General features: G+C 41.1%; 1 protein-coding gene across 4 annotated transcripts in view; it reads left to right on the top strand.

Moving 5' to 3' along the window:
• Positions 1–4,514: 4,514 nt before the first annotated feature.
• LOC115155628 (unconventional myosin-Ib) overlaps positions 4,515–26,942 on the top strand; it is a 153,733-nt gene continuing 131,305 nt past the window's right edge. For 2 of the 4 annotated variants that reach the window (XM_029702431.1, XM_029702430.1), the window contains exon 1: positions 4,515–4,827. The gene's annotated coding sequence lies outside the window, so the exon portion shown is untranslated. The remainder of the gene's footprint in view (positions 4,828–26,942) is intronic. The other 2 variants (XM_029702433.1, XM_029702432.1) reach the window with 1 other exon arrangement.

Here is a 26,942-nt window from a genome sequence, read left to right as displayed (position 1 = left end):
AGCCACGCACTTCCGGGAGGGTGAAGCGTCTGTGGTTGCATAGCGACTGCATTTTGTAACGTCAAGGGGGTAGATTTTTAGCAACGCTTTTATAGTTTCTTGTTTTAAGGCTGCTCAGTTGTTCTTCCTCGTTCTCTTTCAATAAGTTGACATTAGTGCACATACAGTCAGAATGGAATACAATTTAGTTAGAACTTCCCATTCCAGAATACAGCCTAATTCCAGAAACATTCCATTTCACTATATTGTAATGAACAGGCAGGGAGCAGGTCTCGAACCCTCGACCTTCAAGCCCGAAGTCCGGCGCGCTATCGACTGTGCCGCAAAAGCATGCTCCAGCGGCAGAGTCGATTTCCGCGCTTATAAACCCAGGGTCGTTACAATATTGACATTTTGGTAGAATATGGCATAGATCGAATATAATAGAATAGGATAGAAAATCATAGAATAGAAAATATTCTACACGTTTAACTTTCAGCAAGAGTAGCCTATATCCTGTATCACATATTTTGGAACATAGAAAATAATAGAATAGAATAAGAATAGAATAGGTGTGTCACACCAAAATTTGAGTTTGCTTATTGCAATTCCACCACTTGACACTAGAGGACGCAATACCAACAAAAAAACAGCAACTGCAGGCCACAATTTGGGCGTTCCTGCATGTCAAAATCAAATCAAACTTTATATGGCACATGCGCCGAATACAACAAGTGTAGACCTTGCCGTGAAATGCTTACTTACAAGCCCTTAACCAACAGTGCAGTACAAGAAGAGTAAAGACAATATTTACCAAGTAGACTAAAGTAAAAGATAATTATAAAAAGTAACACAATAAGAATAAGAACAACAAGGCCATATACAGGGGGCACCGGTACAAAGTCAGTGTGCAGGGGTACAGGTTAATTGAGGTAATTTGTACATGTAGGTAGGGGTGAAGTGACTATGCATAGATAATAAACAGTGAGTAGCAGCAGTGTACAAAAGGGAGGGGGAGTCAATGTAAATTGTCCGGTGGCGATTTGATTAATTGTTCAGCAGTCTTATGGCTTGGGGGTAGAAGCTTTTGAGGAGCTTTTTGGTCCTAGACTTGGCGCTCCGGTACCGCTTGCTGTGCGGTAGCAGAGAAAACAGTTTATAACTTGGGTGACTGGAGTCTCTGACAATTTGATGGGTTTTCCTCCGACAACGCCTATTATATAGGTCCTGGATGGCAGGAAGCTTGGCCCCATGTGATGTACTGGGCCGTTCGCATTACCCTCTGTAGCGCGTTATGGTCAGATGCCGAGCAGTTGCAATACCAGGCGGTGATGCAACCGGTCAGGATGCTATCGAAGGTGCAGTTGTAGAACCTTTTGAGTATCTGGGGACCCATGCCAAATCTTTTCAGTCTCCTGAGGGGGAAAAGGTTTTGTCGTGCCCTCTTCACAACTGTCTTGGTATGTTTGGCCCATGAACTTGAAACTCTCGACCTGCTCCACTACAGCCCCGTCGATGTTAATGGGGGCCTGTTCGGCCTGCCTTTTCTTGTAGTCCACAATCAGCTCCTTTGTCTTGCTCACATTGAGGGAGAGGTTGTTGTCCTGGCAGCACACTGCCAGTTCTCTGACCTCCTTCCTATAGGCCGTCTCATCGTTGTCGGTGATCAGGCCTACCACTGTTGTGTCGTCAGCAAACTTAATGATAGTGTTGGAGTCGTGTTTGGCCATGCAGTTGTGGTTGAACAGGGATTACAGGACGGGACTAAGTACACACCCCTGAGGGGCCCCAATGTTAAGGATCAGCGTAGCAGATGTGTTGTTGCCTGCTCTTACCACCTGGGGCGGCCCATCAGGAAGTCCAGGATGCAGTTGCAGAGGGAGGTGTTTAGTCCCAGAGTCCTTAGCTTAGTGATGAGCTTCGTGGGCACTATGGTGTTGAACACTGAGCTGTAGTCAATGAACAGCATTCTCACATAGGTGTTCCTTTTGTCCAGGTGAGAAAGATCAGCATGGAGTTTGATTGAGATTACGTCATCTGTGGATCTGTTGGGGCGGTATGTGAATTGGAGTGGGTCTAGTGTGTCCAGGAGGATGCTGTTGATGTGAGCCATGACCAGCCTTTCAAAGCACTTCATGGCTACCAATGTGAGTGCCACGGGGCGGCAATCATTTAGGGAGGTTACCTTCGCTTCATTGGGCACAGGGACCATGGTGGTCTGCTTGAAACATGAAGGTATTACAGACTCGGTCAGGGAGAAGTTGAAAATGTCAGTGAAGACACTTGACAGTTGGTCCGCGTATGCTTTACGTACACGTCCTAGTAATCCGTCTGGCCCAGTGACTTTGTGAATGTTGACCTGTTTAAAGGTTTTGTTCACATCGGCTACAGAGAGCGTTATCACACAGTCATCCAAAACAGCTGGTGATCTTGGGCATGCTTCAGTGTTACTTGCCTCGAAGCGAGCATAAAAGGCATTTAGCTCGTCTGGTAGGCTCGTGTCACTGGGCAGCTCGCGTCTGGGCTTCCCTTTGTAGTCCGTAATAGTTTTCAAGCCCTGTCACATCCGACGAGTGTCAGAGCCGGTGTAGTAGGATTCAATCTTAATCCTGTATTGACGCTTTGCTTGTTTGATGGTTCGTCTGAGGGCATAGCGGGATTTCTTATAAGCATCCGGATTACCGTAATTTCCGGACTATGGAGCGCACCTGAATATAAGCCGCACCCACTGAATTTAATTTTTTATTTTATTTTGAACATAAATAAGCCACACGTCTATAAGCCGCAGGTGCCTACCGGTACATTGAAACAAATGAACTTTACACAGGCTTTAACGAAACACGGCTTGTAACAAAAATAAATAGGCTTTAACGAAACACGGCTTGTAACAAAAAATAAATAATTAGCAGTAAGCTTTAGTTGTCTTTTTGCACTGAGTCAATTCCTAACGCTGCTGTTTCCAATGTCTTATCATCGACTCATTAAGACCAAGCTCCCGTGCAGCAGCTCTATTTCCTTTTCCAACAGCCAGATCAATCGCCTTCAACTTGAAAGCTGCATCATATGCATTTCTCCGTGTCTTTGCCATGATGAGGGTGACAAAATGACTACCGTAATCAGAATGATGGGAAGTTTGAGAGCGCTCGATTTAATCTAAACAGTAAACAAAAAAGTTGTTTGACCTTAACCCGTTCGGCAATTTCATTGGTCTAATGAAAGCTTCATGCCGCCAAAAAACTGAGCACGTCACAGAATGTTTTTTGGAGAAAAAAAAAATGGAAAGTGGGAAAAATCCATATATTAGCCGCGTCATTGTTTAAGCCGCGAGGTTCAAAGCGTGGGAAAAAAGTTGCGGCTTATAGTCCGGAAATTACGGTAGTCTCCCGCTCCTTGAAAGCAGCAGCTCTAGCCTTTAGCTCGATGCGGGTGTTGCCTGTAATCCATGGCTTCTGGTTGGGATATGTACGCACAGTCACTGTGGGGAAGACGTCATCAATGTACTTATTGATGAAGCCGATGACTGAGGTGGTGTACTCCTCAGTGCCATTGGATGAATCCCGGAACATATTACAGTCTGTGCTAGCAAATCAGTCCTGTAGTGTAGCACTTCCGTAGTGACCACTTCCGTATTGAGCGAGTCACTGGTACTTCCTGCTTTAGTTTTGTACATTCATTCCTGCATCCTCGAGCAAAAATGGACTAATATAAGTATAAAGAGAGGTTCCTGCAGATGCAGGAATGCCTAGATGCAGGAAGGCCCTGAATTGCAGATGGCAGTTGCACCCTTCTCAACGATATTGGTAGGCTAACTCCAAGTAACTACCAAAATAAAGGTAACACCAAAATAAAGAGTCTTAATAGGGCATTGGACCACCATGATCCATCAGAACAGCTTCAATGCACTTTGGTAAAGATTTTGTGTCTGAAACTCCTTTTGGAGGGATGTGACACAATTCTTCCACAATCAATTCTATAATTTGGTGTTGTGTTGATGGAAAAAGCTGTCTCAGGCGCCGCTCAGAAAACGCTGTCTCAGGTGTGTGATCTGGTCACACACCTATACAGTTGGGTTGAGATCTGGTCACACACCTGTACAGTAGGTAGCTGAATGCACATATAATTGTTGTGAATGCCATCTCTCTCTCTTTCACACACACACACACACACACACACACACACACACACACACACACTCCTTTGAGACCCCTCTTTCAAGGTCACTGAGATACAGTATCTTCTACCCATGGTAGCCAAAATAATGGACAACTGGGTATTATGACCCTAAGCATAATGGGATGTTAATTGCTTAATTAATGCAGGAACCACACCTGTGTGGAAGCACCTGCTTTCATTAAACTTTGTAGCCTGTCCCTCATTTACTCAAGTGTTTCCTTTATTTTGGCAATTAGCCTACCTGTGGCAATGATGTCCATGATGATTTGAAATTGTCACAAGATGGCGGTATTGCACTGATAGATGTGTTTACTGCCAATGAGTTATGATAAGCTTAAACTGCTGTGCATCTGTGAATTTAGGACGTTTTTTTCTCTCGCTGTTTTACTGATGGTGATTAGAGTTGAAGGACGCCTAGCAGCACTTTGTGCAGCCAGCCACTCCCTATGCCCGTGGACCAGAAATTGAAGTCGTGGAACCGTAGTCCTTATCCACCTCAGTGCTCAAGTGGAAGTCCTCCTAGCCGGATGAGAGACACGTCCAGGCACATTCACAACTCGGATAACAAAAAAGACAACGGGGATAGTAGGAGCCTCTTTTTCAACTGAGGGGATATTCCCGGGATTCTTCACTTTCCTCCAGAGTGGATTAAGGGACAACATTTCCAATTCAGAGGCAAGTAGAATATTATAATTTAACATGTGCCACACTATGGGTAGGCTAGCACATTAAATGCTAGCCTTAAGTCTAGTGTTTGCAACCTTTTTTTGTATCACTTGAATGTTAATTTGTAGCCTAATTGACTATTCCGCGTTGGTTGCGGAATCGGACTAAACTCACATTATATTACGTGTCTATGCAGTAGCCTTATTCCCCATTATTTACACTGCAGTCACTAGTCCCTGGGCGTTTATGGTCAAGATTTTAACATAGCTTATTCTGTTCTTCCTTAGTTGATTTGTTCTACTTGTGCAACTCTAATGCCACGTAACATTTTGCGTTAGACTACCCCCTAAATGTTTGACGCATCCTTGTCTTTTGGTTGTCGTAATGGTTTTGCAATACTTTTTCACTGATAATCGTTTCTGACCATTCATTCCTCGAGGCCTTGTTCTATTTCGGGGGGGAGGAGGAGAGATTGGTAGGCTACTGTCGGGAGGGGTGGGTTTACTTTTGTTACTTGTCTCCCCTCGTCCAAACCTATGGCGATTGTGTATTGTTAATCAATAATGTGAACATCTGCTGTCATTGCGCTGAAGCAGAACACAACTTTGAGAGAACGGTGCTTTTATTGAGATTTGTAGGACAAGGGTGAAGAAAGCTGCAACTTTTCTAAGACAAAGTAGATGACTTATCGCAGATTTCATGCACTCACGTGGCTATGTTAGTGTCCTTACTGTGGTCCACACTTCACTAGCCGACAAGAATGTGATTTCACACACAAATAATTTACTTTAGTTGCACACACTTTGAAATAGCCTACCCTTTTAATGAATTAGACACAACCTACAGTGATTGCATGACTTTTTGAATTTCTTACTGTACTTACTGCCTACTGTACCACGCCATCAACTTTTTAAAGCATAAAAATACTTTTTTGTTCTCTGAGAAACATCCCAGAGGTTCTCTACTTTTCCTCCTCCTTTGATTCCCATATTAGAGTCCATTCGGAAAGTATTCAGACTCATTTACTTTTTCCACATTTTATGTTACAGCCTTATTCAAAAAATAATTTAATTATATATTTTTCCTCATCAGTCTACACACAATACCCCATAAAGACAAAGCGAGAACAGGTTTTTAGAAGTTTTTGCTTTGTCATTATGGGGTCTTGTGTAGATTGAGGGGGGGGAAAAAACAATTTGAATGTGGAAAAAGTCAGGTCTGAATACTTTCCTAATGCACTGTAGCAGGGGCCAGACATCATCCATATGAACTTGGAATTTTGGCTCATGGAAGGCCCAAAAACATTAACAAATTTGTTTAGGTCTGCATTTTCTAATGTAGCTTGGTAGTTAAGATGCAACCAGGATCTGGGTCTCATGTGATTTTAATTTTAAGTACTGGAACCTCACAGGGATTCGAACCCAACGTCTCTTGTCACTGTGCTTCATACAAAGGAGAATTGCCTCCTGTTTTGTTTTCTGGACTCAACTTTGTCTGTTTAGGGCATAGGTTCTATTGTGTCACAGCATGCCTAACAACAGAAAGGGAAAGCCCAAAAAATGTTTTACTTTCTAGTATGCTTGAAGATCAGTAGCTATATTTGAAATGCCACTACAGAGTGCTGCTATCAAAGACACTGGTTCAGATGAACTAATTGATTCCAGGCTGACTGCTCATACAGGTCATGTATAGGCTATTATAAATAGGATAAATGATCTATGCTATAGTCTCCTCAGCTGTTCACTGCCAAAAGACCAAATGTAATTGGTCATAAAAATACCAAATGGACGTTGTCATAACTATAATGGGGAATGGCCCACTCAGCCCATGTGCACCATAAGTCCATCCAGCAAGCCAGAGAAGAGTTCCCTTTTTCTCTATTACTGTGGTTTCATCAGATATGACACTGCCTTCATGAGCCTAGTCAACTTTTTATTAGTAGGACTGATCAAACAAACAGGCATATGTGGATGGTGCGGCGCTGCCTTGAAGTTTGGGGAGTTTGTCTAAATGGCTGTTTATTTACCCACCTGGGGACAATGAATTGGAAGCACAGCTAGGTGAATTGCTTTTGATAGGGAAATTAGTGTTGTCTCATTTGTAACTTGCTATTTGCATAGTTTATGCTGGTGTTGTCCACCCTTATTTGTGTTCGGCAGTGGTTGAAAAAGTACCCAATTTTCATACTTGAGTAAAAGTATAGATATTTACTCAAGTGAAAGTCACCCAGTAAAATACTACTTGAGTAAAAGTCTTTGGTTTTAAATATACTTAAGTATCAAAAGTAAATTTAATAGCTAAAATGTACTTAAGTATCAATAGTAAAAGTATAAATAATTTCAAATTCCTTATTAAGTAAAGCAGACGGCACCATTTTCTTGTTTTTAAAATGTATGTATAACCAGTGGCTCACTCCAACACTCAGACATTATTTACAAAAGCATTGTATTTAGTGAGTCTGCCAGGCCAGAGGCAGTAGGGATGACCACGTGTTCTCTTGATAAGTGTGTGAATTTGACAATGTTCCTGTCCTGCTAAGCATTCAAAATTTACTTTTGGTTGTCAGGGAAAAAAGTACAATATTTTATTTTGGAATGTAGTGAAGTAAAAGTTCTCAAATATAAATAGTAAAGTACAGATATCCCAAAAAATGACTTAAGTAGTACTTTAAAGTATTTTTACTTAAGTACTTTACACCACTGGTGTTCGGAACCATGTGTTTGTCCTCTAGGCTGGCCTAGTTTCCAGGGGCAAAGTCCCTCAGCCATAGTGATGAATGTTTGCTCGGATCTGCCTGTGGTGATCTGCTGTTGTGAGTACTGAGGTGCGTGTCCTGTGTGTTATGCCGCGTTCATGTGCTAATCAGAACTAGGAAACTCTGAAAATTTCTGACTTGCTAACTGGTTGAACATGGCATGTATATAACTACAGCAAGTCAGAAATGTCCAAGTTCTGACTAGCACGTGAATGCAGCATTCGCTCTGCCCCAAGAGGTGGTTGTGAGGGTGATGGAGAGGCTCAACTATACTGTCCACTTCAACTGTGAGAGAGATCGATAGATATACAGTTGAATCCAGAAGTTTACATACACTTAGGTTGGAGTCATTAAAACTAGTTTTAACCACTCCACAGATTTCTTGTTAACAAACTATAGTTTTGGCAAGTCGGTTAGGACATCTACTTTGTGCACGACACAAGTAATTTTTCCAACAATTGTTTACAGACAGATTATTTAACTTATAATTCACTATATCACAATTCCACAAGTCTGTTTCATCCTTGGGAGCAATTTCCAAATGCCTGAAGGTACCACGTTCATCTGTACAAACAATAGTACGCAAGTATAAACACCATGGGACCACACAGCTGTCATACCGCTCAGAAAGGAGATGTGTTCTGTCTCCTAGAGATGAATGTACTTTGGTGCGAAAAGTGCAAATCAATCCCAGAACAACAGCAAAGGACCTTGTGAAGATGCTGGAGGAAACGGGTACAAAAGTATCTATATCCACAGTAAAAGGAGTCCTATATCGACATTACCTGAAAGGCTGCTCAGCAAGGAAGAAGCCACTGCTCCAAAACCGCCATAAAAAAAGCTAGACTACGGTTTGCAACTGCACATGGGGACAAAGATTGTACTTTTTGGAGAAATGTCCTCTGGTCTGATGAAACAAAAATAGAACTGTTTGGCCATATGACCGTTGTTATTTTTGGAGGAAAAAGGGCGGAGGCTTGCAAGCCGAAGAACACTATTCCAACCGTGAAGCACGGGGATGGCAGCATCATGTTGTGGGGGTGCTGTGCTGCAGGAGGGACTGGTGCACTTCACAAAATAGATGGCATCATGAGGAAGGGAAATTATGTACACTGAGGGGAGAAAAGTATTTGATCCCTTGCTGATTTTGTACGTTTGCCCACTGACAAATAAATGATCAGTCTGTAATTTTAATGGTAGGTTTATTTGAACAGTGAGACAGAACAACAACTAAAAAATCCAGAAAAACGCATGTCAAAAATGTTATAAATTGATTTGCATTTTAATGAGGGAAGTAAGTATTTGACCGCCTCTCAATCAGAAAGATTTTTGGCTCCCAGGTGTCTTTTACACAGGTAACGAGCTGAGATTAGGAGCACACTCTTAACCTGTTGGGGATAGGGGGCAGTATTTTCCCGGCTGGATAAAAAACGTACCCGATTTAATCTGGTTACTACTCCTGCCCAGAATATGCATATAATTATTAGCTTTGGATAGAAAACACCCTAAAGTTTCTAAAACTGTTTGAATGGTGTCTGTGAGTATAACAGAACTCATATGGCAGGCAAAAACCTGAGAAGATTCCAAACAGGAAGTACCCCCTCTGACCGTTCCTTGGGCTTCTTGCCTCTGTTTATTGAACATTTAGGATCTTTGCTGTAACGTGACACTTCCTACGGCTCCCATAGGCTCTCAGAACCCGGGAAAAAGCTGAATGATGTAATTCCAGCCCCAGGCTGAAACACATTAGCACTTTTGGCAAGTGCTCTATCAGAGGGCCATCAGACTGAGGCTCGTGCATGAGGGAATCCCATGCTTTTACTTTCGCTCTCTTTGTAATAAAAAACGATTTCCCGGTCGGAATATTATCGCTTTTTTACGAGAAAAATGGCATAAAAATTGATTTTAAACAGCGGTTGACGTGCTTCGAAGTAATGGAATATTTAGAAATGTTTTGTCATGAAATGCGTCGTGCTCGTCACCCTTATTTACCCTTTCGGATAGTGTCTTGAACGCACGAACAAAACACCGCTATTTGGATATAACAATGGATTATTTGGGACCAAACCAACATTATTGAAGTAGAAGTCCTGGGAGTGCATTCTGACAAAGAACAGCAAAGGTAATAACATTTTTCTTATAGTAAATCTGACTTTGGTGAGTGCTAAACTTGCTGGGTGTCTAAATAGCTAGCCCTGTGATGCCGGGCTATCGACTTAGAATATTGCAAAATGTGCTTTCACCGAAAAGCTATTTTAAAATCGGACATAGCGAGTGCATAGAGGAGTTCTGTATCTATAATTCTTAAAATAATTGTTTTTTGTGAACGTTTATCGTGAGTAATTTAGTAAATTCACCGGAAGTGTTCGGTGGGAATGCTAGTCACATGCTAGTCACCTGCTAATGTAAAAAGCTGGTTTTTGATATAAATATGAACTTGATTGAACAGACATGCATGTATTGTATAACATAATGTCCTAGGAGTGTCATCTGATGAAGATCATCAAAGGTTAGTACTGCATTTAGCTGTGGTTTGGGTTTATGTGACATTATATGCTAGCTTGAAAAATGGGTGTCTGATTATTTCTGGCTGGGTACTCTGCTGACATAATCTAATGTTTTGCTTTCGTTGTGAAGCCTTTTTGAAATCGGACAATGTGGTTAGATTAACGAGAGTCTTGTCTTTAAAATGGTGTAAAATAGTCATATGTTTGAGAAATTGAAGTAATAGCATTTCTAAGGTATTTGAATAACGCGCCACAGACCATTTATTTAATATTAACTTTCAAACTAATGTCAAGTCCAAATAAAGTCTCTGTTGCCCCAGGCTCTGTTGACTTTGGCTCTGACAGGGAATGTTAAAGCTGTTTGCTTATAAGTTGTTGTTCATGAATATGTGTTGCTGTACCAAATCAATGACCCTTTTATCAGCACTTTACGCTCACTTTCAACTAGAGGTCGACCGATTATGATTTTTCAACACCGATACCTATTGTTGGAGGGCCAAAAAAGCCGATTAACCTGTCTGGGGTATGTGGGACGATTTCGTCCCACCTACGTAACAGCTACTGATATTCCAGTGGCGCGATTTTTGAATCGTTAGAAATACTATTACTTCAATTTCTCAAACATATGACTATTTTACAGCTATTTAAAGACAAGAATCTCGTTAATCTAACCCCACTGTCCGATTTCAAAAAGGCTTTACAACGAAAGCAAAACATTAGATTATGTCAGCAGAGTACCCAGCCAGAAATAATCAGACAGCCATTTTTCAAGCTAGCATATCATGTCACATAAACCCAAACCACAGCTAAATGCAGCACTAACCTTTGATGATCTTCATCAGATGACACACCTAGGACATTGTGTTATACAATACATGCATGTCTGTTCAATCAAGTTCATATTTATATCAAAAAACAGCTTTTTGCATTAGCATGTGACGTTCAGAAAACGCATAACCCCCGGCAAACTTCCGTTGAATTTACTAACAGTTTGCTAAATTACTCACGATAAACGTTCACAAAAAGCATAACAATTATTTTAAGAATTATAGATACATTACTCCTCTATGCACTCGATATGTCCGATTTTAAAATAGCTTTTCGGATGAAGCACATTTTGTAATAATCTAAGTACATAGCCCGGCATTACAGGGCTAGCTATTTAGATACCCACCCAGGTCAGCATCCACCAAAATCACATTTCCTATAAGAAAAATGTTCTTACCTTGCTTGTTCTTCATCAGAATACACTGCCAGGACTTCTACTTCAATAACAAATGTTGGTTTGGTCCCAAATAATCCATCGTTATATCCAAACAGCGACGTTTTGTTCGTGAGTTCTAGAATGCTTCTTCCCGGTTTCGCGCATGGCGCGTTGGCTTGTCAAAAATGTCTAAATATTCCATTACCGTACTTCGAAGCATGTCAACCGCTGTTTAAAACCAATTTTTATGCCATTTATGTCGTAGAGAAGTGATAATATTCCGACCGGGAGTATGCATTGAGCCTAAACAGCCGAATAAAATTTCTCCTCAGAAGCGACTCATGCACGCGCATCATTCAAAGGTCCTCGGAGCATCCACTTACAAAAGGCGATAATATGTTTCAACCTGAGGCTCCCTCGTAAACCTTCAGTTATTTCGCGGGCTCTGAGAGCCTATTGGAGCCCTGGGAATTGTCACGTTACAGCTAAGATCCTTACTTTTCAACAAAAAGATGCAAGACGCACGACTCCTTGTCAGACAGGGTACTTCCTGCTTGAAACCTTGTCAGGTTTTTGCCTGCCATAGGAGTTCTGTTATACTCACAGACACCATTCAAACAGTTTTAGAAAATTCAGAGTGTTTTCTATCCAAACCTGAACAATAATATGCATATTCTAGCTTCTGAGTTGGTGTAGGAGGCAGTTAAAAATGGGAACATATTTTTCCAAAATTCTCAATACTGCCCCCTAGCCCAGACAGGTTAAACGTCCGATTTTCTTTTTATTATTATTTTTTTAAATATATTTATTTGTAATAATGACAATTACAACAATACTGAATGAACACTAATTTTAACTTAATATAATACATCAATAAAATCAATTTAGCCTCAAATAAATAATGAAACATGTTCGCTTTGGTTTAAATAATGCAAAATCAAAGTGTTGGAGAAGAAAGTAAAAGTGCAATATGTGCCATGTAAGTGCCTTGCTCAGAACATGAAAACATATGAAAGCTGGTGGTTCCTTTTAACATGAGTCTTCAATATTCCCAGGTAAGTTGTTTTAGGTTGTAGATATTATAGGACTTTCTCTCTATACGATGTGTATTTCATATACCTTTGACTATTGGATGTTCTTATAGGCACTTTAGTATTGCCAGTGTAACAGTATAGCTTCCGTCCCTCTCCTCGCTCCTACCTGGGCTTGAACCAGGAACACATCGAAAACAGCCACCCTCGAAGCAGCGTTACCCACGCAGAGGAGGGGAAACAACCACTCCCAAGTCTCAGAGCGAGTGACGTTTGAAACGCTATTAGCGCGCACCCGGCTAACTAGCTAGCCATTTCACATCGGTTACACCAGCCTAATCTCGGGAGTTGACAGGCTTGAAGTCATAAACAGCGCAATGCTTGAAGCATTGCGAAGAGCTGCTGGCAAAACACACAAAAGTGCTATTTTGAATGAATGCTTAAGAGCCTGCTGGTGCCTACCATCGCTCAGTCAGACTGCTCTATCAAATCATAGACTTAATTATAACATAACACACAGAAATACGAGCCTTAGGTCATTAACCTGTTGGGGCTAGGGGGCAGTATTTGCACGGCCAGATAAAAAACGTACCCGATTTTAATCTGGTTACTACTCCTGCCCAGTAACTAGAATATGCATATAATTATTGGCTTTGGATAGAAAACACCCTAAAGTTTCTAAAACTGTTTGAATGGTGTCTGTGAGTATAACAGAACTCATTTGGCAGGCAAAAACCTGAGAAGATTCCTTACAGGAAGTGGCCTGTCTGACCATTTCTTGCCCTCCTTGATCATCTCTAACAAAAACAGGGGATCTCTGGCATGACGTGACACTTCCTACGGCTCCCATAGGCTCTCAGAACCCGGGAAAAAGCTGAATGACGTAATTCAAGGCCCAGGCTGAAACACACTAGCGCGTTTGGCAAGTGCTCTATCAGAGGGCCATCAGACTGACGCTCGTGCATGAGGGGATAGCATGCTTTTACTTTCGCTCTCTTTGTACTAAAACACGATTTCCCGGTCGGAATATTATCGCTTTTTTACGAGAAAAATGGCATAAAAATTGATTTTAAACAGCGGTTGACATGCTTCGAAGTACGGTAATGGAATATTTAGAATTTTTTTGTCACGAAATGCGTCGTGCTCGTAACCCTTATTTACCCTTTCGGATAGTGTCTTGAACGCACGAACAAAACGCCACTATTTGGATATAACAATGGATTATTTGGGACCAAACCAACATTTGTTATTGAAGTAGAAGTCCTGGGAGTGCATTCTGACGAAGACAGCAAAGGTAATAACATTTTTCTTATAGTAAATCTGACTTTGGTAAGTGCTAAACTTGCTGGGTGTCTAAATAGCTAGCCCTGTGATGCCGGGCTATCTACTTAGAATATTGCAAAATGTGCTTTCACCGAAAAGCTATTTTAAAATCGGACATGTCGAGTGCATAGAGGAGTTCTGTATCTATAATTCTTAAAATAGTTATGTTCTTTGTGAATGTTTATCGTGAGTAATTTAGTAAATTCACCGGAAGTGTTCGGTGGGAATGCTAGTCACATGCTAGTCACCTGCTAATGTAAAAAGCTGGTTTTTGATATAAATATGAACTTGATTGAACAGACATGCATGTATTGTATAACATAATGTCCTAAGATTGTCATCTGATGAAGATCATCAAAGGTTAGTGCTGCATTTGAAAATAGTCATATGTTTGAGAAATTGAAGTAAGAGCATTTCTAAGGTATTTGAATAACGCGCCACGGGATTCAACTTGCCCAGAGAGGTTAATATGGTCGAATCCGGAAACTTTATCTCGAAAACAAAACGTTATTCCTGTTACTTTGTGCAATCTTCAATGTTATGTCATAATTACGTAAAATTCTGGCAAATTAGTTCGCAACGAGCCAGGCGACCTAAACTGTTGCATATACACTGATTCTGCGTGCAATGAACGCAAAATGACACAATTTCACCTGGTTAATATTACCTGCTAACCTGGATTTCTTTTAGCTAAATATGCAGGTTTAAAAATATATACTTGTGTATTGATTTTAAGAAAGGCATTAATGTTTATGGTTGGAGCAACGTGTACCTAAGCGATTATATGCAACGCAGGACAGGCTAGATAACTACACATGGTTGATGATATTACTAGTTTAACTAGTGATTGATTGTTTTTTATAAGATAAGTTTAATGCTAGCTAGCAACTTACCTTAGCTTCTTACTGCATTCGCGTAACCTCGTGGAGTGCAATGTAAAGCAGGTGGTTAGAGCGTTGGACTAGTTAACCGTAAGGTTGCAAGATTGAATCCCTGAGCTGACAAGGTAAAAATCTGTCGTTCTGCCCCTGAACAAGGCAGTTAACCCGCCGTTCCTAGGCCGTCATTGAAAATAAGAATGTGTTCTTAACTGACTTGCCTAGTTAAATAAAGGTCTATAAAAAAAATATATAAACTCGGCCAAATCGGCGTCCAAAAATACCGATTTCCGATTGTCATAACTTGAAATCGGCCCTAATTAATCGGCCATTCCGATTTATCGGTCGACCTCTACTTTCAACTAGGGATGCACGATATATCGGAATTGATGTCAAAGCTTCTCTGCATACCAATATAATGTAGATATATTACGTAATGACGCCATGTAAAATTTTGCGCTACACATGCAACACAGCATATTCTTAACCTAGGCCACAATGTCTGCTCTGTGGATCGAGCAGTCAACAAGTCGAGCAGTCATTTGAAAGGATAAGAACATTTCGGCAAGACAACTCGAAGGCGAAATACATTAAAGCCAAGATTTTTTTATTTCACCTTTTATTTAACCAGGTAGGCTACTTGAGAACAAGTTCTCACTTTTCAACTGCGACCTGGCCAAGATAAAGCAAAGCAGTGTGACAGACAACACAGGGTTACACATGGAATAAACAATAAACAAGCCAATAACATAAACAAGTCAATGACACAGTAGAAAAAAGAGTCTATATACAGTGTGTGCAAAAGGCATGAGGCGGAGGCAATAAATAGGCCATAGTAGCAAAGAACTACAATTTAGCAGATTAACACGAGTGATAAATGAGCAGATGATGTGCAAGTCTAGATACTGGTGTGCAAAAGGGCAGAAAAGTAAATTTAAAAACAGTATGGGGATGAGGTAGGTAGATTGGGTGGGCTATTTACAGATGGACTATGTACAGCTGCAGCGATCGGTTAGCTGCTCAGATTATGTTTAAAGTTAGTGAGGGAAATGTAAGTCTCCAGCTTCAGTGATTTTTTTTGCAATTCGTTCCAGTCATTGGCAGCAGAGAACTGGAAGGAAAGGTGGCCAAATGAGGTGTTGGCTTTGGGGATGACCAGTGAAATATACCTGCTTGAGCGTGTGCTATGGGTGGGTGTTGCTATGGTGAGCTGAGATAAGGCGGGGCTTTACCTAGCCAAGACTTATAGATGACCTGGAGCCAGTGGGTTTGGCGACGAATATGTAGTGAGGGCCAGCCGACTAGAGCATACAGATCGCAGTGGTGGGTGGTATAAGGTGATTTGGTAACAAAACGGATGGCACTGTGATAGACTGCATCCAATTTGCTGAGTAGAGTATTGGAAGCAATTTTTTTAGATGACATCGCCGAAGTCGAGGATCGGTAGGATAGTCAGTTTTACTAGGGTAAGTTTTTCTGCTTGAGTGAAGGAGGCTTTGTTGCGAAATGGATAGCCGATTCTAGATTTGATTTTGGATTGGAGATGTTTAATATGAGTCTGGAAGGAGAGTTTACAGTCTAGCCAGAAACCTAGGTATTTATAGTTTTCCACATATTCTTGGTCAGAACCGTCCAGGGTGGTGATGCTGGGCGGGCGGGTGCGGGCAGCGAACTGTTGAAAAGCATGCATTTGGTTTTACTTGCATTTAAGAGCAGTTGGAGGCCACAGAAAGAGTGTTGTATGGCATTGAAGCTCATTTGGAGGTTAGTTAGCACAGTGTCTAAGGAAGGGCCAGAAGTATAGAGAATGGTGTCATCTGCGTAGAGGTGGATCAGGGAATCACCAGCAGCAAGAGCGACATCATTGATGATATACAGAGAAAAGAGTTGGCCCGAGAATTGAACCCTGTGTTACCCCCATAGACTGCCAGAGGTCCGGACAACAGGTCCTCTGGTTTGACACACTGAACTCTATCTGAGAAGTAGTTGGTGAACCAGGTGAGGCAGTAATTTGAGAAACCAAGGCTATTGAGTCTGCCGATAAGAATGCCGTGATTGACAGTCGAAAGCCTTGGCCAGGTCAATGAAGACGGCTGCACAGTACTGCCTTTTATCGATGGCGGTTATGATATCGTTTAGTACCTTGAGCGTGGCTGAGGTGCACCTGTGACAAGCTCGGAAACTGGATTGCACAGCGGAGAAGGTATGGTGGGATTCGAAATGGACAGTGATCTATTAATTAACTTGGCTTTCGAAGACTTTAGAGAGGCAGGGCAGGATAGATATAGGTCTATAGCAGTTTGGGTCTAGAGTGTCACCCCCTTTTGAGGAGGGGGATGACACGCGGCAGCTTTCCAATCTTTAGGGATCTCGGATGATATGAGAGGTTGAACAGGCTGGTAATAGGGGTTGCAACAATGGCGGTGGATAGTTTTATAGAGGGTCCAGATTGTCTAGCCCAGCTGATTTGTACGGGTCCAGGTTTTGCAGCTCTTTCAGAACATCTGCTATCTGGATTTGGGTGAAGGAGAAGCTGGGGAGGCTCGGGCGAGTAGCTGCAGGGGGGAATTGTAATGGAATTCATTGCCCTTGACAATCAACCGTTATCTGTCGTGGGTGATGTTGGCTTTCGTCGACTGGTCGAGCACCGATACACACCAGCAAGTGTTATTTTTCAGATGTTGCCCTACCGGAGTTACACAGTAATAGCATCACGGCTGTTAGCTTCACGACATGCATACTATGGAACGCCGTTTGGGTCTTTGCGTGTGTCAAAAAAGGTCAAAGCTGTACAGAAAATGTCAGCCAACACCGGCCTCAAACGATGCGTTTACAGTACCCGCATTGGTAATAAAGCATTATTTGTTCGACCGTAACTTCTGGGGTAGCTAGCTTTAGCTTGGTACCTAGCTAGCACCAATACAACCAGTTTGAAAACAATGACGAGTAGAAACTGCAGTCATTTTAATTATTCTTAGCAATGATTTTAGGAATCCTTGTGAGTAAGTATTAGCTAGGTCGCCACTTGTTGTTCGCCTATTGAAACTGAACTTCAGTTCATGAAAATAAATAGCTAGCCAGCTACTTAACTCTGCTGCCCAAAGCTTACGTTATAAGCAGCCAGCTAGCTTCATCTGGCTAGTGACGCTCGATTGTGTGGTAAAGCTAGCCACAATAAGGATTAGGCACAAGAGGAATTTGCGGTTTGCCTTCAAAATAAAAGTACGTTATTGACAGTGATGCAAATGAATACAAATTGTAGAATTATGCCATACTTTTATTTATGAAGGCTAACTGCGAAGTCCACTATTGTGGCTAATCTGTATTGTGGCTAGCTTCACATAGATGGGTACGACCACCATTAATAATTTAAGAACTGTCTTATATATTAGGGTTATTTTAGATTGTCGGTTTTGCTATGTTTTTGGGGAAGAATACTGTTTGCATCCATGAGCTAGCTACCTTTTTTTTAATGACCAGCGCTGTAGGTGCACGAGACAACTTTACCAGCATCATAGCATACGTATTGATGAATCGTCATGACATATGAAATACGAGTGATGGTGTAATAACTACGTAAATAACTAATGAACACGTTAAATTATTGTGATGTGCAGTCATATTCAGATCCTGATTGGTCAACAAGCTTATTTGACGTATCTTTTTTGACACGCTAAGACCCAAACGGTGTTCCATAGAAATCCTGGTTGAGAATGAAACGACTGAACAAATGAACAACGAAACGGCACAGCAAGTAAGTGAAGGAAATAGGTTTTGATTATGTTTTACTGGTAATGGGGACATGCGTAAATGCCAACAAAATAACTAACTAGGCAAGTCAGTTAGGAACAAATTCTTATTTACAATGATGGCCCGGATGACGCTGGGCCAATTGTGCACCGCTCTATGGGACTCCCTATCACTGCCGGATGTGATACAGCCTGGATTCGAACCAGGGACTGTAGTGACACCTCTTGCGCTGAGATGCAGTGCCTTAGTCCGCTCTGTGTATGTGTGTGTGTGAACTATTTAACTGTACTCGAATGCTTAAAAGGCTGCTAAAATGTTAAATATTGGAATCATTCTTTTTTGGCAAGGACAATATTGGTATCGGACTAAGATGTCAATCTTAGTTTCAGCATCATTCTGTTACAGTGGAATTGCCTTGTACAGTAGAGCTGAGAGAGATACTTAGAAATAACATTCATAGAAACATAGATCCTCCTTAGAAACTCAAAGGTTAGGCAACAAGTCTGGTCAAAAGACATAACTCATAAATAATCATAATAAATTGAAAATAGTGATGTACCACATCACTATTTTCAATCTGTTTCTATGAATGTTATTTCTAAGTATCTCTGTCAGCTCTACTGTACAAGGCAATTCCACTCTAACAGAATGATGCTGAAACTAAGATTTTTCACTTTAAAATGTATGTCACACAAAAATCAATGATTGCAAAGTTGAACTATACAACTCTGTGCACAAGGACGACTTTTAACAATTTCAACCAACAATTTTATAAACACATTTACTTGAACAGTGCAGATGCATATTTTGGTAACAGAATGATGGCACACAGCACCAACTGTCATTCTTTTACCAAACTTTGCGTTTTTGGAAAATTTTCTGTGGAAATTGTTAAAAGTAGTCCTTATGCAAAGAGTTGTATGGTTTAACTTTGCAATCATCGGCTTTTGAAAAATCTGAGTCTGCATCATTCTGTTACCATGGACTTGACTCGTGTTCTTGACTGTCATGGCCAGCAGTATTAAAAAAAAAAAAATGTACAGTTCTAATAGTCTAGCTCAATTACACCTAGCCATTACAATTATGATTTATTTTCTGAAAGAGGAGTATATTGTATTCCGTTGCATGACTCGCCAGGGCGAGTTTACCACACAAAGTAATGTCATTAGGAGAAAAATGGGCCTGTATTATGGTCTCGCTCTCTGACTGTACTCTGATAGACCGGTTACTGGAGTCAACTGCACTAATGTTGTGCAAACACAAGTATGATGCACGAATCTGGAATCATGGCTAAATACCACTAGTCCCTATATAGTGCATTACTTTTGACCAGAGCCCTATGGGTAGTATACTACAGTATGTAGGGAATAGGGTAGAGGTCGACCGATTACCGTAATTTCCTGACTATTAAGCGCACCTGAATATAAGCCGCACCCACTGAATTAAAAAAAATATATTTTATTTTGAACATAAATAAGCCGCAGGTGCCTACCGGTACATTGAAACAAATGAACTTTACACAGGCTTTAACGAAACACGGCTTGTAACAAAAAATAAAAAATTTGCAGTAAGCTTTAGTTGTCTTTTTGCACTGAGTCAATTCCTCACGCTGCTGTTTCCAACGTCTTATCATCGACTCATTAAGACCAAGCTCCCGTGCAGCAGCTCTATTTCCTTTTCCAACAGCCAGATCAATCGCCTTCAACTTGAAAGCTGCATCATATGCATTTCTCCGTGTCTTTGCCATGATGAGGGTGACAAAATGACTACCGTAATCAGAATGATGGGAAGTTTGAGAGCGCTCAATTTAATCTAAACAGTAAACAAAAAAGTTGTTTGACCTTAACCCGTTCGGCAATTTCATTGGTCTAATGAAAGCTTCATGCCGCCAAAAAACTGAGCACGTCAAAGAATGTTTTTTTTGGAGAAAAAAAATTGAAAGCGGGAAAAATCCATATTAGCCGCGTCATTGTTTAAGCCGCGAGGCTCAAAGCGTGGGAAAAAAGTTGCGGCTTATAGTCCGGAATTTACGGTAATCTGAATGGCCGATTTTAATTAGGGCTGATTTCAAGTTTTCATAACAATCGGTAATCGGCTTTTTTGGACACCGATCATGGCCGATTACATTGCACTCCACGAGGAGACTGCGTGGCAGGCTGACTACCTGTTATGCGAGTGCAGCAAGGAGCCAAGGTAAGGTGCTAGCTAGCGTTAAACTTATCTTTATAAAAAAAACAAATCTTAACATAATCACTAGTTAACTACACATGGTTGACGATATTACTAGTGTATCTAGCTTGTCCTGCGTTGCATATAATCGATGCGGTGCCTGTTAATTTATCATTGAATCATAGCCTACTTCGCCAAATGGGTGATTTAACAAGCGCATTCGTGAAAAAAGCACTGTCGTTGCACCAATGTGTACCTAACCATAAACATCAATTCCTTTCTTAAAATCAATACACAAGTATGTATTTTTAAACCTGCATATTTAGTTAATATTGCCTGCTAACATGAATTTCTTTTAACTAGGGAAATTGTGTCACTTCTCTTGCGTTCTGTGCAACAGTCAGGGTATATGCAGCAGTTTGGGCCGCCTGGCTCGTTGCGAACTGTGAAGATTATTTCTTCCTAACAAAGACAGCCAACTTCGCCAATGATTTAACAAAAGCGCATTTGCGAAAAAAGCATAATTGTTGCACGAATGTACCTAACCATAAACATCAATGCCTTTCTTAAAATCAATACACAGAAGTATACATTTTTAAACCTGCATATTTAGTTAAATAAATTCATGTTAGTAGGCAACATTAAACTTGGGAAATTGTGTCACTTCTCTTGCGTTCATTGCACGCAGTCAGGGTATATGCAACAGTTTGGGCCGCCAGTTTGGGCTGAATTAATTTGCCAGAATTTTACATAATTATGACATAACATTGAAGGTTGTGCAATGTAACAGGAATATTTAGACTTATGGATGCCACCCGTTAGATAAAATACGGAACGGTTCCGTATTTCACTGAAAGAATAAACGTTTGGTTTTCGAGATGATAGTTTCTGGATTCGACCATATTAATGACCTAATGCTTGTATTTCTGTGTGTTATGTTATAATTAACTCTATGATTTAATAGAGCAGTCTGACTGAGTGGTGGTAGGCAGCAGCAGTCTAGTAAGCATTCCTTCAAACAGCACTTTCGTGTGTTTGCCAGCAGCTCTTCGCTGTGGTTCAAGCATTGAGCTGTTTATGACTTCAAGCCTATGAACTCCCGAGATTAGGCTGGTGTAACCGATGTGAAATGGCTAGCTAGTTAGCGGGGTGCGCGCTAATCGCGTTTCAATCGATGACGTCACTCGCTCTCAGACCTTGAAGTAGTTGTTCCCCTTGCTCTGCAAGGGCCACGGCTTTTGTGGAGCGATGGGTAACGATGCTTCGAGGGTGGCTGTTGTCGATGTGTTTGGGGCGAGGAGAGGGACGGAAGCTATACTGTTACACTGGCAATACTAAAGTGCCTATAAGAACATCCAATAGTCAAAGGTATATGATATACAAATCGTATAGAGAGAGATAGTCCTATAATTCCTATAATAACTACAACCTAAAACTTCTTACCTGGGAATATTGAAGATTCATGTTAAAAGGAACCACCAGCTTTCATATGTTCTGAGCAAGGAACTTAAACGTTAGTTTTTTTACATGGCACATATTGCACTTTTACTTTCTTCCCCAACACTTTGTTTTTGCATTATTTAAACCAAATTGAACATGTTTCATTATTTATTTGAGGCTAAATTGATTTGATTGATGTATTATATTAAGTTAAAATAAGTGTTCATTCAGTATTGTTGTAATTGTCATTATTACAAATAAATAATATTTACAAAAAAATCGGCCAGCTTTTTTTGGTCCTCCAATAATCGGTACCGGCGTTGAGAAATCATAATCGGTCGACCTCTAGAATAGGGTGCCATTTGGGATGAAGCCATGACCAAGTGCCAAGATGCTTCATCATTCCTTCCTGATAACGATCGCAACATGCATCATTTCAAGTCGAATGGCCTTCTGAGCACACTAAGTATTCCCATGATGAATCCAGATCCACTCCTAGAGAAATCCTCTCACCATCAGTGTTTGTCAGTTCATTCAGTGGCGTTAAGCAGTTTATAAATGCAGGGAAGGAGGAATGATACACACACACACACACACACACACACTCCATGCTCTAGTATCGCAGGTCACTGTCCCAGCCTTCCGTTGCTCTTATCCTCCTCCACCAACCCCCCTCCCCATGATGCATCTCGCTCTCCCTGCTTTACTAAAGCTCCTCAGCATGCCTGACCGACTGCTTCGTCTCTGTTTTTAATCGCTGTGATTGCCAACAAGCTGTGATGTTATCTCACAACCCTCACAACCTCTGTCCCTACTACGGGATTTGCAGTCAATTAAATGCAATAATGAACTTTATCATTTGTTTTCTCAAGCTGCACTATTGTGCAAGGTAGACTGGCGCTTAGGTTTGTCTGGCTCGTGGTGTATCATACTGTTTACGAATGTTTTTGTTGACCTTTTTAATTTGTTTTTCATTTAGCTTACATTTGTCATGGTGAAATTGTAGTATGGTTGAACTTGTACATCAGGCTTCCTTTCAATTCAAGTCAGTATCCAGCAGCTAGACATTTTTAATTTGGCATGCTTTGCATATTTATTTTTTATTTTTATGTAGCTGTGTGTGTGTGTTGCTCTGCCCAAGGGTGTGACAGACTGAATTCTTTCACACTTCGTACCACGCTATGCGAGTGGAAAATCCCTTATGCCTCCACTCCAGGAACCTTTAATTCTGCATTATTTTCGCTGCTCTCATCTTGAAATATGGGGTAATGTCAAATGCTGGAGGTGAGCCAGCACCAATATTATCTAGGTGACTTGCTTTGTAATCCCAGGACCAAGACCTACATGTAACAGTCATTTGAAGTAGACATTTCATATAGCAAAAGCTTTTATTTTTTATTTTTAGGCCATGTAATTGAGTTTCTCTTTAATCTTATGGATTATGAATGAGTAAGATGCTTAATATTTTGTCAAACTATGAAATCTATTTGTTGTCGGAACGGAACTGATTTGCTAATGCACTGTAAACTCATCCAATTATGTACATACCCAAATCCTAAGTAGATTTGATCTACAATTTATGACAACACAGCATTGTTTTACTGATTCTCTTGAACTGGCAACAATGCTCCCCCCCCCACCTCGATAGGATTCGATATGACAGGCAGGGAGGGAGGCTGCTCCATGTTCAGGCAGTGTCTTTAATGTGGATCCCAGGAAGAATAGCTGCTGCCTCGATAAAACAACGAATGCATCAATAAAATAGGGTAGTGTTGTGTCACTGGCTGCTGATGGTGCTGCCTGGTAGTGCCATTTGAATCTGGGCTGGCAGGGCAACAGCTCATCCAGATCCTTGTTGAAATCATAAAAAATATTAGCAGAGCAATTCACTCTCAGCTGAAGTTCAAGCTGAAGCTGACATGCTTTATTATTCACAGTGCTTATTCACAGTACGATAGTTGTTTGATATAGGCCATTTACTTGTCTTACTTTTTTTGGGTGGGTGGGGCACTTTACATTTCCTGTGATGTTTGACATTTGATTGCACATGGTGGATGATGGCAGTCTGCTATTCTAATTAGTCCCAAAGGTATGGCCCATAAATTAGCAGCAGTAAAGCATACACCAGAGGAGGCTGGTGGGAGGAGCTATAGGAGGATGGGCTCATTGTAATTAATGAAACGGAGTCAAACATATGGTTTCATATGTTTGATACTGTTCCATTTATATACTATTCCAGACATTAAAATGAGCCTCTCCTCCTATAGCTCCGTATACCAGCCTCCACTGGTATGCACCTAGACTAGGCAGTCCCATCCACAGCAGCTGTGGTCTGTTATAAGCTACAGCAAGTCAGGGTCTTATTCATTAGGACACGCAGTAGCAAAATGTATTTGCATGAAAATGAATGTTTCTTATTTGACAATTCCAGGTAGTCCCTTCACATTTCAGTCTGTGTTGCCTAATGAACATGGCCAAGAGCAGCTGTGGCCTGTTTCTCAGCTACAACCAGAGACGGGTGTTGTCTAGCTACAGCCAGCTACCGCCAGGTGCAGCGGGGTTCTTCCTGTTAATGTATATTACCTTTTTGCTCTAAATGCTTTTGAGGATTATTATTTCCTCAATTAGTCTGAGAGGGTCCATCTGGTTTAAACTGAGGCAAACCACTCTGCTGTTGTCCCATAGCTTCCTACCCAACCCACTGTGAACAGGTAGGCTAATGATGACTGACAGAAGACGAGGCTTACAATTTATCAGTTAAACTGGTTTATAACTAAACAGTCTATTTGCGACGATTAATATGGAGCCGACATGTATTAGATAAAGTTCTAAGATATTTCCTTAGAATACATTTTTATTTTGTTTTCTTGAATTCCCTGATATATAAGCAATTCAGCTTTTAGCTGCCAACTACAGTGCATTCGGAAAGTATTCAGATCCCTTACATTTTCACATTTTGTTACGTTACCGCCTTATTCTAAAATGGATTTATTTAAAAAAATTCCTCACTTATCTACACACAATACTCCATAATGACAAAACAAAAAGTTTTTTTGAAATGTTTGCAAATTGTATTTAAAAAAACAGAAATATGTTTTACATAAGTATCCAGGCCCTTTACTCAGTACTTTGTTTAAGCACCTTTGGCAGTGATTACCGTCTCGAGTCTTCTTGGGTATGACGCTATAAGCTTGGCACATCTATATTTGGGGAGTTTCTCTCATTGTTCTCCGCAGATCCTCTCAAGCTCTCCGGTTGGATGGGGAGCGTCGCTGCGCAGCTATTTTCAGGTCTCTTCAGAGATGTTCGATCGGGTTCAAATCTTGGCTCTGGCTGGGCCACTCAAGGACATTCAAGAGACTTGTCCCGAAGCCACTCCTGCATTGTCTTTGCTGTGTTCTTAGGGTCGTTGTCCTGTTGGAAGGTGAACCTTCGCCCCAGTCTGAGGTCCTTAGCGCTCTGGAGCAGGTTTCCATCAAGGATCTCTCTGTACTTTACTCCGTTCATCTTTCCCTCGATCCTGACTAGTCTCCCAGTCCCTAACTCTGAAAAACATCCCCACAGCATGATGCTGCCGTCGGGATGGTGCCAGGTTTCTTCCAGACGTGATGCTTGGCATTCAGGCCAACAAGTTCAATCTTGGTTTCATCAGACCAGAGAATCTTGTTTCTTACTGTCTGAGAGTATTTGGGTGCCTTTTGGCATACTCCAAGCGGGCTGTAATGTGCCTTTTTACTGAGAAGTGGCTTCCGTCTGGCCACTACCATAAAGGCCTGATTGGTGGAGTGCTGCAGAGATGGTTTTCCTTCTGGAAGTTTCTCCCGTCTCCACAGAGGAACTCTAGAGCTCTGTCAGAGTGATCATTGTGTTCTTGCCAATTGCTAAGTTTGGCCGGGAGGCCAGCTCTAGGAAGCGTCTTGGTGGTTCCAAACTTATTCCATTGAAGAATGGAGGCCACTGTGTTCTTGTGGACCTTCAATGTTGCAGAAATATTTTGGTACCCTTCCCCAGATCTGTGCCTCAACACAATCCTGTCTCGGAGCTCTGCGGACAATTCCTTCGACGTCATGGCATGGTTTTTGCTCTGACATGCACTGGCAACTTTGGGACCTTATATTATATAGAGATGGATAGCTAGACAGACACAGGTGTGTGCCTTTCCAAATCATGTCAAATCAATTGGATTTAGCACAGGTGGACTCCAAGTTGTAGAAACATCTCAAGGATGATCAATGGAAACAAGATGCGCTGGAGTTCAATTTCATGTGTCATAGCAAAGGCTCTGAATACTTATGTAAATAAGGTTTTTATGTTTTCTATTTTTAATACATTTGCAAACATTTCTTAACCTGTTTTTCCCTTTGTCATTATGGGTATTTTGTGTTGCGCAAGGGGAAACTTTTTTGAAATCCATTTTAGAATAAGGCTGTAATGTGAAAGTCCAGGGGTCTGAATACTTTCCGAATGTATTGGAATAAACAACAATTTTAAATGATTGTTTTCTGTACTGTGTGTCTTAAAGTGAGTTGTGTGTTTGGATCGTGGAAGCTTGTGTCCTACTAAGGGTAACTTTTTATTTTTTTTAATAGCCTCATAAGTGTGCCCTCTAGCAGAACAGAAGCCAGAGAAACTGAGGGGGTACACAGTCAGGAAGTCCAGTTTTCAACACAACTCTACCCATTGCTATGCAATTAAGAAAATAAACCTTGGAATTAGTGATGCACCAATACGACATTTTTGTCCGATACCGATATCCAATATTTACCTTGTCAAAAAAAGATATTGATATTTAAAATGTTTGCGGCCTTTTAAGCATTCTTGTACAGTTAATTAGTTAGACTGCTGCATCCATTGTATTTTAAGGCACTGCATCTCAGTGCAAGAGGCGTCACTACAGTTCCTGGTTCGAATCCAGGCTCTATCACATTCGGCCGTGATTGGGGGACCAATAGGGCGGCGCACAATTGGCCCTGTGTCGTCCGGGTTAGGCCGTCATTGTAAGTAAGAATTTGTTCTTAACTGACTTGCCTAGTTAAATAAAGGTGTTACACACACCACACTGACATT

This window comes from Salmo trutta, chromosome 20 (assembly GCF_901001165.1).
Source record: "Salmo trutta chromosome 20, fSalTru1.1, whole genome shotgun sequence".
Classification (NCBI taxonomy): domain Eukaryota; kingdom Metazoa; phylum Chordata; class Actinopteri; order Salmoniformes; family Salmonidae; genus Salmo; species Salmo trutta.
Note: the sequence above shows the minus strand (reverse complement) of the source record. Positions and strands in the feature narration are given on the sequence as shown.